General features: G+C 38.6%; 1 pseudogene; it reads right to left on the bottom strand.

Annotated features, from left to right (window-relative positions):
• Positions 1 to 11,809: 11,809 nt before the first annotated feature.
• Positions 11,810 to 12,585, bottom strand: LOC103954078 (annotated as a pseudogene).
• Positions 12,586 to 13,701: the final 1,116 nt, after the last annotated feature.

Raw genomic sequence — 13,701 nt, 5'->3', positions numbered from 1 at the left:
AAGACAATCCAACTAAAACTTCTGATAGTTAGTCCTTTTGACCGTGATCGCGGTTGCGATTATGACCTAGAGGCCGCAATGCAACCAGTTCCAGATGGGAGGACTAACTATAAGTACTCCACCAACAACTTCGATTGGGCAGAGATAATCGTCGTTTTTTGCTTGACAACAGCGATTGGACTAGCATTTCTCCCTTTCCAAATTCCCTCACACCTCCCTCTCCCTGTTATCTTTTCCTTTCTTGGACTATCAATCTTACTTGCCTTCACTTGTATCTTGGTAAGCAAATTTATTCACTTTAGCTACTGTCCCGCCGGAATATCAGTCTCCCGAATTTGCCATCATTTTGGCCTCTTCTTTGGAGTCACAGCATTCTTCATATCCATCACCATCTCATTTCCTTTCTGGTTCAAATTTACTGCCTATTCTATCTACATCGCCTCCTTCCTCCTTATAACACTTTGCAATCTTCACTTCAGTAAATATTACAAACCTCATAGTTTGAAGTACCCAACCCCAAAGAATTCTAGAACCGCCGTTGATCCTGCAATAGAATCATGCCGAGGCGGTACTAATGCCATTGATGACCAAGCAAGCACCAATAGTATCGTGTGATGTGAAAGAAGTCTCATGTAAGAAGGATGTGTTGGAAAATATTAATGTTTAGGTTTATTTTGTTGTTTGAGTTTTTGGCCTAGTTCATTAGAGTTTTCGTGTCCTTACTTATTAGGGATTATGGTTGCTTTATTATAAATAAGGTGCTTTTTTATTTTTATTTTTTCTTTTAGATAGGGGATTAGTTGGCGGCTTCGTCATGACAATCCATCCTTTTGGGGGCCAGAAAGACTTATACAGGCATTTCAATCTCCTCTGTCCAACATCATATTGTTCACCTGTGCCAGGAATCGAACCAGGATGCGCCGTGTAGAATACAAGTCTAAAATTCGTCCCTAACCATTAGGTCATAATGTAGTTTTAAGTTTAGTTGTCTCGACAATCATGTTCCTGTATTATTCATTATAAATAATATTCGTAGTTTGTAATTGGTTTATTTTATTTTCAACTTGATATTAGAGCTGATTTAATCCTTTGAATTTAATCTGCTCATTTAGTATCAGTTTGCCTGTCGTTTCCTCCTTTTTGTTTTTTATGATCGTTGGTTTCGTTGTTCAGTAAAATTTGTCGTTCGTTTCATTAGTTGTAAAAAATCTGAATCTGAGTCGCCACGCCGGGCCGCTCAATACCATTGTTGTTGCCGCAACTAGAAGCTGTTGTACGCAGATCGCTTGCCCTCTGAACCCAGAAACTGCTGCCGCCTGACTTCGACGTCGTGGACTTAGTAAGAACCCCCCAAAGCCCTACCCGCCACCACTCGCGGTCTGGAATCATACCAATGTTGTTACTCTCTTCTATCAAACCAAAAACCAATGACGCAAAACTTGAACAACGGAAGCAAACCTTTCTTATTGATATAAAGGAATACAAGAACACTCACACATACAAAATAGTTTTCTTGTCTCATAAGTCTCTCACACACTATATCCACCCCACTTGTACCCTAACGTTAAGGACCCTTTTATACTAACAAAAAACCTAATCCTAAACTGAGTTGGAATCCTAAACCTTATCTGAAACTTGCGTCCAAGTTTCCCATACCTATTACGACTAGAACTCCCACATCAGTTAGGAACCCTTCTCGGATTCTATACCAACTTCTAACAAACTCCACCTTGGTAAGAACTCCGCCTCGAGACTCCTTCTGCTTCCATCGCTCCACCATTTCCAAGTATCAAACCTGTCTGACATGCACTAAACCCAGACAATGACTGAATTTTGATGCACCAACCACCTTTGTTAACATATCTGCAGGATTATCGGCTGAAGCAATTTTCTTTACAAGAATCTCGCCTTCAGCTATAATCTCCCGAACAAAATGATATCTTACATCTATATGTTTGGTTCTTGCATGATGCACTTGATACTTTGCTAAGTAAATAGCACTTTGACTATCACAATGCACATCTATCTTGCGTTGTTCAACCCCCAAATCTGCTATTAATCCCAGTGTCCAAATAGCTTCCTTAATTGCTTCTGCCATTGCCATATATTCAGCTTCTGTAGTTGATAAAGCAACAGTTGGTTGCAGAATTGATCTCCAACATACAGGACCATTCGCCATGGTAAACACATATCCTGTGGTAGATCTTCGTTTGTCCAAGTCACTAGCGAAATCAGAGTCTACATATCCAATAGAGAACTTCTCGATCCCTTTTTCATTCCGCTCAAAGCAAATTCCCGTGCTCCTTGTTCCATGTAAATACCGCAGTATCCATCGAGCAGCTTCCCAATGTACTTTTCCAGGATTATGCATAAATCTACTAACCAATCCAACTGCATGAGCAATATCAGGTCGAGTACACACCATGGCATACATCAACCCTCCAACCAAACTAGAATAAGGAACGTCCTTCATCTTAGTCCTTTCTTCATCAGTTTTAGGGCATAACTGCGTGCTCATCTTGAAGTGAGATGCCAGAGGTGTACTTACGGGTTTGGTTTCATCACGGATGCCAAACTTGTGTAGCAATTTCTCCACATACTGTTTCTGTGATAAACACACCAGCCCTTTCTTTCTATCCCGTGTGATTTCCATCCCCAAAATTTTCTTTGCTTCGCCAAGGTCTTTCATCTCAAACTCATTTTGCATCTGAGTTTTGAGTTCTGAGATTTCTGTTTGATCACTAGAGGCAATGAGCATATCATCTACATAAATCAGTAAATATACATATATACCTTTTCTCGTTTTCTTGTGATATACACAGTGATCGTATTGGCTCCTAGTGTAGCCAAAGTCCTTCATAAACTTGTCGAACCTTAAGTACCATTGCCTTGGAGATTGCTTCAAACCATATAGAGATTTGTTGAGCTTGCATACTAGATTCTCCTTTCCTTTCTCTTCGTATCCTTCTGGTTGACATATGTAAATTTCTTCAGCCAAATTTCCATGCAGAAACGCAGTTTTTACGTCCAATTGTACTAATTCGAGATCGAACTGTGCCGCCAGTGCTAGGAGGATTCGAATGGATGAATGTTTCACCACGGGGGAGAAGATTTCATTGTAATCTATTCCCTCTTTCTGAGCGTAGCCTTTTGCTACTAATCTGGCCTTAAACCTTACTGAACTTGCATTATTTACTCCATCTTTCTTTGCATACACCCATTTGCATCCAATGGCCTTTCTTCCCTTAGGTAGCTCCACCAGATTCCAAGTTTTGTTCTTCTTTAGTGACAACATCTCATCATCCATAGCTTCATGCCAATTTTTGGCTTCTTTACTCCTTGATGCTTCTGTGAAATCTGAAGGGATGTCTACCTCGATTACAGGCAATGCATAGGCTATACAGGAGACGCAATCTCTGAATTTAGCAGGAAGTCCAACCTCTCTTTTTCCTTTTCTCTTGGCGATACAATCTTCTTGATCTGGTACATCATTAATCATACTGTCCTCTTCTTGCTTTTCTTCTTGATCGACACTGATTTGACCCTCATTGTCGAGTTTGTCTTCATTTCTTGAATGTTCAGTTAGTTCTTTTGCTAGCTCCACCTCTTGCACAATCTTTCGATCTTCTCTTAGTTGCATATGGGTTTCATTAAACGTCACATTTCTGCTTATTACAATCTTCTTGAGTTCTGTACTCCATAATCTGAATCCCTTGACGCCACTGTTAAAACCTAGAAAGATAGCCTTCCTTGCTCTCGGATCTAATTTATTTTCTCTAACATGGTAATAAGCATCACACCCGAATACCCTTAGTCTGTCATAATCTTGAGCAATTTGTCCTGACCATACTTCCATTGGAGTCTTTCCGTTTAAGGCTGAAGAAGGAAGACGATTCAGGATGTGACATGCATAACTCAATGCTTCTGCCCAAAAACGTTTATGCAGCTTTGCTTGTGACAGCATACATCTGACTTTTTCTAACAGTGTTCGATTCAATCGTTCTGCAATTCCGTTCTGCTGGGGAGTTTCTCTAACACTGAAATGTCGTGTTATACCTTCCTTTTTGCAGGATTCAAAGAAGGGATCAGACGTATACTCTCCCCCATTATCACTTCTTAAGACTTTCAATTTTTTTCCAGTCTTCCTTTCGACTGTGTTTTTCCATTCTAAGAAAATATCCAGCACCTCATGTTTGTGCTTCATCATATAGATCCATGCTCTTCGTGAATAATCATCAATGAAGGATACGAACCATCTCTTTCCTCCTAGGGATTCATTCTTCGCAGGCCCCCAGACATCTGAGTGTACATAATCCAGGATACCCTCCGTTTGATGTATTGCCGTGCCAAAACTTACTTTGGTTTGTTTGCCAAGGATGCAATGTTCACAAAAGTCGATCTTCCCACTTTTGGCTCCCTCTAGGACCCCTTGTTTAATCAATCCTTGCAATGCCTTGTTTCCCACGTGCCCTAGTCTCATATGCCATAGACAAGATGTATCAGTTTGATCACTTGCTGCTACCATAGCCATCGGAGATTCAATAGTGGTGCCTTCTAACAAATAAAGCAAACCCCTTCTTGGCGCTTTCATTATCACTAATGCTCCTCTTGCAACCTTCAATGTTTGTTTTTCTGAGTAGAATTTACAACCTTGATCTTCAAGAGTTCCAAGCGAGATTAAATTCTTCTTAAGATTTGGGACATATCTCACCCCTTGTAGCTCTCGGACTACACCATCATGGTGTCTGATTTTAACACTACCAATTCCTTTCGTTGCACATGGATTATCATCCCCCATATATACCATTCCAGTGAGAGTTTTGAACGAAGAAAACCAATGACGTTGAGAGGTCATATGATGCGTGCATCCAGTATCAAGCACCCAGTGATTCATATAATTTATTCCGTCTGATGCAGTTAGGGCACAGACGAAATCTTCATTGTCAGCCTCGACAATGTTTGCCTCTGAGTCTTCATATTTCTTTTCTTTGTTCTTGGCTTTGATTTTAGGACAATCCTTTTTCCAGTGCCCTTTCTCATGACAGAAGGCGCACTCATCTTTATCGAGAAACTTTCTGTTGCTTGAGGCACCCCTCGAACGAGACTTGCTTTTCTTCTTAGTTGCTGGTCTTCTTTCCTTTGATCTTCCTCTTACCATTAGTGCTTCGGAATTGTTTCTCTCTTGTCTGTCTAAATTGCGGACTTCGTGATTCATCACTGCACTTGAGATTTCATCAAACTTAAGAGTTTCTCTACCATAAATCCATGTCGTAACAAACGACTCGTATGATTCAGGTAGGGAATTCATCAGAATCAACGCTTTATCTTCATCTTTGATTGTCTCTTCTAGGTTCAGAAGTTCAGCAATCATCTTGTTAAATTCTTCAAGATGGTCAATCATCTTCGTTCCTTCCTTATACTGAAAACGATACAATTTACTCTTAAGATAAAGTCTGTTTTCTGCACTTTTCTTCAAGTACTTTGATTCCAGCGTATCCCATAGTTCTCTAGCTGATGAGATATTCATTACACCATATTTTTGTGCTTTTCCAAGACATAGTCTAATCGTGGAACATGCATGTGCATTCAGCCGCTGCCATTCCTCCTTCTTCATTGTTATAGGCATGTCTTGAAGCACCACCAGTAAACCTTGTTGAATCAGTACATCCTTTACTTCGCACTGCCACATAGCGAAGTTATTTGTCCCAATGAATTTCTCGATCTCAAACCGAGCACTTTGCACCGAAGTCTTGGTTACCTCAGTACCCCTATCATCTCCACTTTCAGTTTTTGTCATTGCTTTGATTTGACCTCGCAACCTAATGCTCTGATACCACTTGTTGTAACTTACTCTCTTCTATCAAACCAAAAACCAATGACGCAAAACTTGAACAACGGAAGCAAACCTTTCTTATTGATATAAAGGAATACAAGAACACTCACACATACAAAATAGTTTTCTTGTCTCATAAGTCTCTCACACACTATATCCACCCCACTTGTACCCTAACGTTAAGGACCCTTTTATACTAACAAAAAACCTAATCCTAAACTGAGTTGGAATCCTAAACCTTATCTGAAACTTGCGTCCAAGTTTCCCATACCTATTACGACTAGAACTCCCACATCAGTTAGGAACCCTTCTCGGATTCTATACCAACTTCTAACAACCAAACCGTCTCACGCCACTGCCTCGCCCCCGATCCGATCCCGTGGAGTCCGACCCGTCTGCTTGAATCGATCTGATCAGAACTGCAAAACCGCCACGCCACACCCCGCCTGCAACAACCCGCACTAGTATCAGAATTTCGTCCTAGCTGCTTTCTGCGCAATCTGCCGGACCAGTACCCCTCACCTGAATCCGTGCGATGCCGCCGTCTGTCTGACCTGAACCCGGGCTACTCGCTGACATGAAGAACCCAGAAGCTACACTAGAATGGAAGTCATGCAAATCCGTAGAAGTCCTACGTGCTGCACCGTGTTTTTTGTGTTGCTAAAAAAAAAATAGGAGAATAAAGGGAGAAGAAAAGTTTGCATGTTTGTTGGACCCGCGTTTTTTGTTAGGCCACTGGTGGTTTGAGACCCGCATGGGTGACTGCGTAGTGGAATCTGTCTGTCTGTCCGTCTAAGCCAGTTTGTTATGAGTTTGATGGAAGTATTGGAAAATATTAATAGGAGTGTGCTATCCACACATCTTATTTTACTTCTCACACATCTCTTGATAATTTCTGTCCGTTGATCTTCTTCAATTCATCCGATCTAACAGCTGAAAATTAACAAAGTGTGTGAGAAGTAAAATAGGGTGTGTGGATATCACACCCTTATTAATATTTAGGTTTATTTCATTGTTTGGGTTCTGGGCCTAGCCCTTTAGAATTAGATTTTTGTTTCCCTACTCCAACACTTGGAGTAAAACTCAAATTTTAAATTCTAAACCCATCCTAATTTGCTCCAACTGTTGGGCTTTAACCCAAAACTCATTTTTTGGGCAAATTTAGGTCATAATTCCTCATGGGTTAGTGGACTGGCCTACCATTGATGTGCATTTTTTTTAGTTTTATATTTATACATTCATTGAATTTAACGGCTAAGATTTAATATGATCAAATCTAATGATAAAAAGAAAGATTTAACGATCTCAATGTAAATCTGATGGCTAAAATATTTAAAAAAAAACTCCTTCCATGTATTTCATATTCTTTCATATTGTTCCATGAGTTTCATAGTGTCAGTTTAGTATTTTTCAATACTTATCGGAATTCAAATATTTTTAAGTTAAAATATTCATAAAATTAAATTAGAATAGTCAACGTAATTATTTTTTAAAAGTTAATTAAAGAAAAAAAATTATCCTAAATTATAATTTAATCATCTCGGGCTAAAATTTAACTTAAAAGGGTAGGAGCAAAGAAAAACTATTTTGGGTTAAAAACTAATTATTTTCTTAATATTTTGCTTGATATTTGTTCAATCCAATGGATAAAAAAAAAGAGAAGTACGCTAAAAAGGATGTGCATAAATCATTCTCCTATATTAGTGGCTCACAATCACATCCAGGAACGCACGCGGAAGCAAATGTTGCTAGCTATAATAGATTAATTATAAATTTCCTTCCTTCTACTTCCAACTTTCATATTGAGTTTCCAGGAAGTTCCCTCCCGTGAAAAAAAAGTATGGACCTCCCAAGCAGCACTAATTCTGATAGACAGAGTCCTTATATTATATACACCTTTGTGCGGAATAAAATGAAAATGAATTGTGTCGTTAATACTGCTTGTGGCGACTACTTAAAGCCTTTTCTCCTTGCACTAATTGCAAAGACAATACAACTGCTCAAACTTCTGATAGTTAGTCCCGTTGATGGTGATCGCGATTGCGATCATGACCTAGAAGCCGCAATGCAACAAGTTCCAGATGGAAGGACTAATAACTACCACAACAATTTAGATTGGGCAAAAAGATAATCGTCATATGTTTTGCTTGACAGCGGCGATCGCGATTGCAATCATGACCTAGAAGCCGCAATGGAACAAGTTCCAGATGGGAGGACTAATAACTACCACAACTTAGATTGGGCAAAAAGATAATCGTCATATGTTTTGCTTGACAGCAGCGATTGGACTAGTGCTTATCCCCTTCCAAATTCCCTCCGGCCAGCTCGCTCTCCCTGTAATCTTTTACTTTCTTGGACTATCAGTCTTACTTGCCTTCACTTGTATCTTGGTAAGCAAGTTTATTAACTTCAGCTACTGTCTTGCCGGAATATTAGCCCCCACCTTTTCCACAAAGCCTTTTCTTTGGAGTCACAATCTTGTTTATATCCATCACTGTCCCATTTCCTTTGTGATCATGTTCTATCTACGTCGCCGCCTTCCTACTTGTAGTTCTTTGTAATCTTCACTTCAATAAATATTACAAACTTCATGATTATATGTACCCTACCCCAAGGAACCCAATTTCGAAAACCGTCATTGATCCTGCGGGAGAATCATGCCGAGGCGGTGCTAGTACCATTGATGATCAAGCATGCACCAATATTATTGTGTGACGTGAAAAATACTCTCATGTAACAAGGATGTATATACATATCCTGACTAGTGCCCTGCAGTACTAGTGACTACATATGTACAACTACTATTTATAGTTTAGGTAGATTTATTCCCCAGAATGGGGATCTCTATATTTGTCGTAGGTTTTTGAAATGTCAACTGTTGTTTGTTCTGTTTGGAGTTTACTTGTCTGCAGCCTCTCACTAATGCTATTTTTCATCTAATCTTAGTTAATTGATTTGTTGCTTCTTTACATTTCTTTTAGTGTAAGTACTTGTGTCTACCATTTATTGTTCATACCATTGTGACGTATTTTAACCATTCAAATGTCAAAATTGGAACAGTTAATTTTCTTAAAATTTAATGAATCACATAAGAGCATCTTCAAGAGAATAAAAAAAAACCAATAGAAAGCTAATTTAAAGAGCAAAATTCATAAAAATCATCTCCAAGAGACTCTATAAAAGAGAAATTTGCGTGTTTCGGCAACGGGTTCATGGACACCATGTGTCCGTGCATACCCATACAAAACACCACATACCTCACCCACTCTGATTTGTCATGTTAACCCTACCACACTTTGGTCTCGTCTTCTCTCTCACATCAACCTCAATATAGTTTCTTTTTCCCAAGGGATTTGGATCCTCTCCGGAGGCCAAGGAGAGGATCCTCCTGACCAACACACGTGGGCCGTTGAATTTTTATCCAACGGCTACAAACAAGAGGTCCCTTTAAAGTTATAATATGAAAATCCAACTACCCACGTGTGTTGGTCAGGAGGATCCTCTCCTTGGCCTCCGGAGAGGATCCAAATCCTTTCCCAAGAACCTCTCCTAGAAAGAGCTCTATATAATAGCAACCAACTGCTGAACCCCACTAAAGGCTATGGTGGGCTATAGTTAAGGAATGGTTTGTGGGAATATATTTTAGTTTATAACCTAATATAATAGACAAAAAAGTGCAAGAAGAATTTTTTTTTTAATGAAATTAACCCAGCGAGCATTTAGAACAACTAAAAATATAAAAATTACCATGAAAATTGTGATGTTATTTTGTTCAAGATTATTCTATTTTGATTCAGTGAGCTTTATATTATTTTCAATCAATTATTTTTAGATTGCATTTACTTCTGCTTTCATTGCTTCGTTTTGTGCTAGTTGTGTGGTCGTAATTGAGATAGTCTATGTATCAAGTTTTCCATATTCTTCTTGTGTTGCATCTAAATATATGTGAAACTGGATGATTTACTATAATTTTTGCATATTGCAATTGCAAAACTTATTGAGTTCATGCCAAGCAAATTTTAAAATATACAAATACAAAAGTTACTTAAATTTTTATATACAATACGTATGGAGCAAAAAAATATCATTTGATTTTTGGGTTTAGCTAGCCCACCCATAAAAAAATGTTGACTCTGCCCTTGGTAGCAACAATTGCTCTTTAAGTTTATAGAGTCCCTGTTCAATTGCTCTTTAAGTTTATAGAGTCTCTATTCAATTTCTAAATGTTAAAAAATTAATTAAACTTAAGGGTGGACTCGTGAGCCAAGAATAAAAAGAAGAAAGAAAGTGGTTCTAGAAAATGAGTAGGTTGAGTTTTTTATTTTTTGAAATGATTAATATTAAAATATTTAAAATTTGTTAAATATAGAGTTTTATTGAAAGTGAAAAGTTCAAAAGATTAGTTAAGGTAGTTTTTCGGTACTATTCACCTGCTAAAGTAGCATAAATTTAACAAAACTGATGGAGATGCTAAAAGAGCAAAAATAAAAGGAAATCTGTGATTGTGGATTTTTGGGGTTGTGAGGGCTGAGATTGAAGCCCAATTCAGATGTTGGGTTTATGCTTATTATTTATATTTTGATTTATGTAATCAAATATGATATAAATTGATTTACATATCTATATGTGTGTATTTTTTTTTTTTGAACAAACGATATTATCTACATTAAAAGGAGGGGTGCGCTTAGGCTCACAATGAGCTAGCAATAATTTGGTTCAATTTACCTTTGGCGAGAATCGAACCTAAAACTTCTCACTAAAAAGTGAAGAGGAATATCATTAGACCGTAGAACTAAGTAACCTTCATATTTTATATATCATCGAGAATTTGAGAGTAGTTTCTTTAAGCAATGAAAATAAAAAAAATAGTTTTGCAAGTCCAAATAAAACATTTTCACATACAGAGGGAGTTAAAAATAAAACAAACAAACGGTTTACATACCACGAATATTATTTGATTAACGAATAAACAAAGAAACATGATTGTCGAGACTCAAATAATAAAAATAAGTGTAAATTACACTAAAACTACCTCAATTTTGGGTTGCATCACAATCTCATACCTCATTTTTTAAATATTGCAATTTTATACCTCATTTTACGAACTTATTGCAATGTCAGACATCCATTAGTTTCTCTGTCAGAATTTATCTGCCAACTGCTGATGTGGCGAGTGTGGAACCTACTGATTGACACGTGGACTAATACTTAAACCTTTTTTCCTTTTCTTTTTCCCTTTTTTTTCCCTGTTTTTCCTTTTTCCCATTTTTGGCCCTTCTACCCTGTCTTTCCTTCTTCTCTTTTTTAGCCTTTTCCCTCTGACCTCTGCAAAATACGCATCGAAGCCTATACCTCCGACCAGCCCCCATCCTAGATGCCCCACCTCTCCGACCCCAAAGTCCTCACCGCCATTCAACGCACTGTATGAAAAACCCAAGGCAATCCACCGGACCAAGAGCTCGTCGAGACCACCCTGTCGGCGACCGGCCCGAGCTTGTCAACACCACCCTCTCGAACAACCTCAATCCCTACCATCGCAGAAGCTCAAAATCCATTCAAATCTTATCCTCCAAAAACCCTAACTCGTTGCAAATTAACGAAATTACCAGCACGCCTCCCACTAGCCATTCAAATCTCATCCTATCCGAATCCCCCCCTCCATGGATATGCAGGTGGCTGGAGAGAGAAATGGTTAGGGCTAAGAAAGAGAAAAGGAGAGAGAGAGAGAGAGAGAGAGAGAGAGAGAGAGAGAGAGAGAGAGGGGTGAGGGGGAAGGAAATCGCTTTTTCATTTGACAACCAAACACTATATTTAATATCCAAAATGCTTCTATACAATACAAAACACTAGTTGGTTGCATACCAAACAACAAACTGCTTTCTCATAGAAGCGCTACCGAAAAGTGCTACAAACAAAAATCATTAGTGAGTAAAACAATTTATAGAGGAGCATATCCAAATGAGTCCGTTGAGAGTAGAACAATGTGGTGACCTGAGCTCTTTTGCTTTCCTATCTGGCCTCGCAGGCTACTCCTTTGCAGCAAATCATTGTTCTCTTTTGGTGCAAAAATGATTCTTTGACACATCATTGGTGTGTTCCACTCCATTAATCGCTGCTAACCTACACGATGCCCTCTTTCAATATATGCATCTTCCCTTTGCGTCGTCTACCATTTAGATGTGTTTTATCAGGTTTCTCTCGCTTCCTCAATCCAAATGTGACATACAAATACGCTGCGTCCCATTCATTTTCTGATAGCGTGCTTTGGTCTCGGTTACCATGGCACGATGCACAAATGGTTCGCATTAGCTCCGGATATTCTGGTATTTTCATATACTCGCGTGCACGAATTCATGGGAGTTCTTACAGAAAACTAGCTCCATATCGTACTCTGCTACCAATGATTTGAAAACAAGAAAGGGAACAATCCATTCCGGGCAATCAACATCTTCCAGGTGAAACTTATACTCTATACCAAAGGGGCTTGAACACTTTCTTTTCAGAAAAATCTACGTCGAACGCATCCATTTGTCGCTATTACCAAAGCTCAACCCTTGATCAGCTTCTCTACAATTTTTGATAATCACATTCGCTCCGCCACTTGTTCCAATGGAAGTACCGCCAGGACCAAGCATAGCTGATACATTAGCCAACGTTCCCTGCACACGCGCCTCATTATACCAGGAATAATGCAAGGCAAACTGACAACTGACGATATCAAAGGAGGCTTCTTCGGCTAGAGTTTTATCCATACGGACTGTTGGAATTGGCATAGAATCAACATGTGCCTAAACTAAAACAAGAATCAATACATGAAAATGAAAGGAGTAGGTTTGGGATAGCTTGCGTGCAAGCTATCATTGGTACAACTTCCTAGAGTTTGTTTTGGATTTGGTTTCTTGTATTCAATTCGATTTGAGTGTAAAGCTAAGGGATCTATTGGTATAAATAGATAACCTTAGGAGATGTTTTGTATCAGAGATCAGAGAGGCTTAAATTTGTATACTTGAGAGCTAAAGTTAGTTTGTGAGTTCTCTTGTATCCGTTGGTAATCAGTAAAGCATTCGTTGGTAGAGAGTTACTCCTATATTGGAGAAACTCATAATTGTGTTGTATTTTTTTTGTTCAACAAGTGGTATCAGAACCCTACGTTTCGATTTTGGCTTTTATGTTCCGTTCATGATGAACCTTTATGCGTCATTGGCTAATTTTGATATTTAAAGAATTTGGCTGGAGGAATGACTTTGGTATTTGGCAACTGAAGATGTGCGTTAGTTCAACAAGGACTTTTGAAAGTGTTAAGGGGAAAAGATGACCACTTGGAGCAATCTTGTTGTTATTGATGTCAAATTTGCATCAAAGTAGTGGCTCAAGTTGGAAAGCTTGTTTACCCATCACATTTGGTAGTCTTTGAGGCAACATTTGTTCACTCTGCAAGGTGGAGTTTGATGTTCGAGCGGTGAAGTGTTCGCACTTTTTTTGTTTGCCTGTTCGAGCTTTGCATAGACTCTTTGGCTTGTATTTGTTAGTTTTCCGTAACGGAAGTTGTTGGAGATGGCGTTGGAGGAACTTTCAAGTTTTGAAGACTTTTGGATTTTTAGCTAGATTCGTGGTGCAGATTAGTTTTTGAAAGAATTTGGTGCACGTATTTTGGTATCCCAATTTGAAGTTTATATTAATTTGAAAGTTTGATGATTTTTCACTAGGGTGGAATTGTTGTGATTTACGGCTCAAAATTTGGATGATGCATAAATTAGGTTTGTGTTACCTAAATCATTTTAGTGTCCTATTTGGGTTTGGATTTGATTTCTTGGTTGTATTCCTTGTTTGGTAGAGAGATTTTGTTAATTACCTATTTGATTAAGATT

Source organism: the organism of the source record quoted next, unplaced genomic scaffold (genome assembly GCF_019419815.1).
Source record: "Pyrus x bretschneideri cultivar Hongxiangsu unplaced genomic scaffold, Pyrus_bretschneideri_v1 Contig51, whole genome shotgun sequence".
Classification (NCBI taxonomy): Eukaryota; Viridiplantae; Streptophyta; class Magnoliopsida; order Rosales; family Rosaceae; genus Pyrus; species Pyrus x bretschneideri.
Note: the sequence above shows the minus strand (reverse complement) of the source record. Positions and strands in the feature narration are given on the sequence as shown.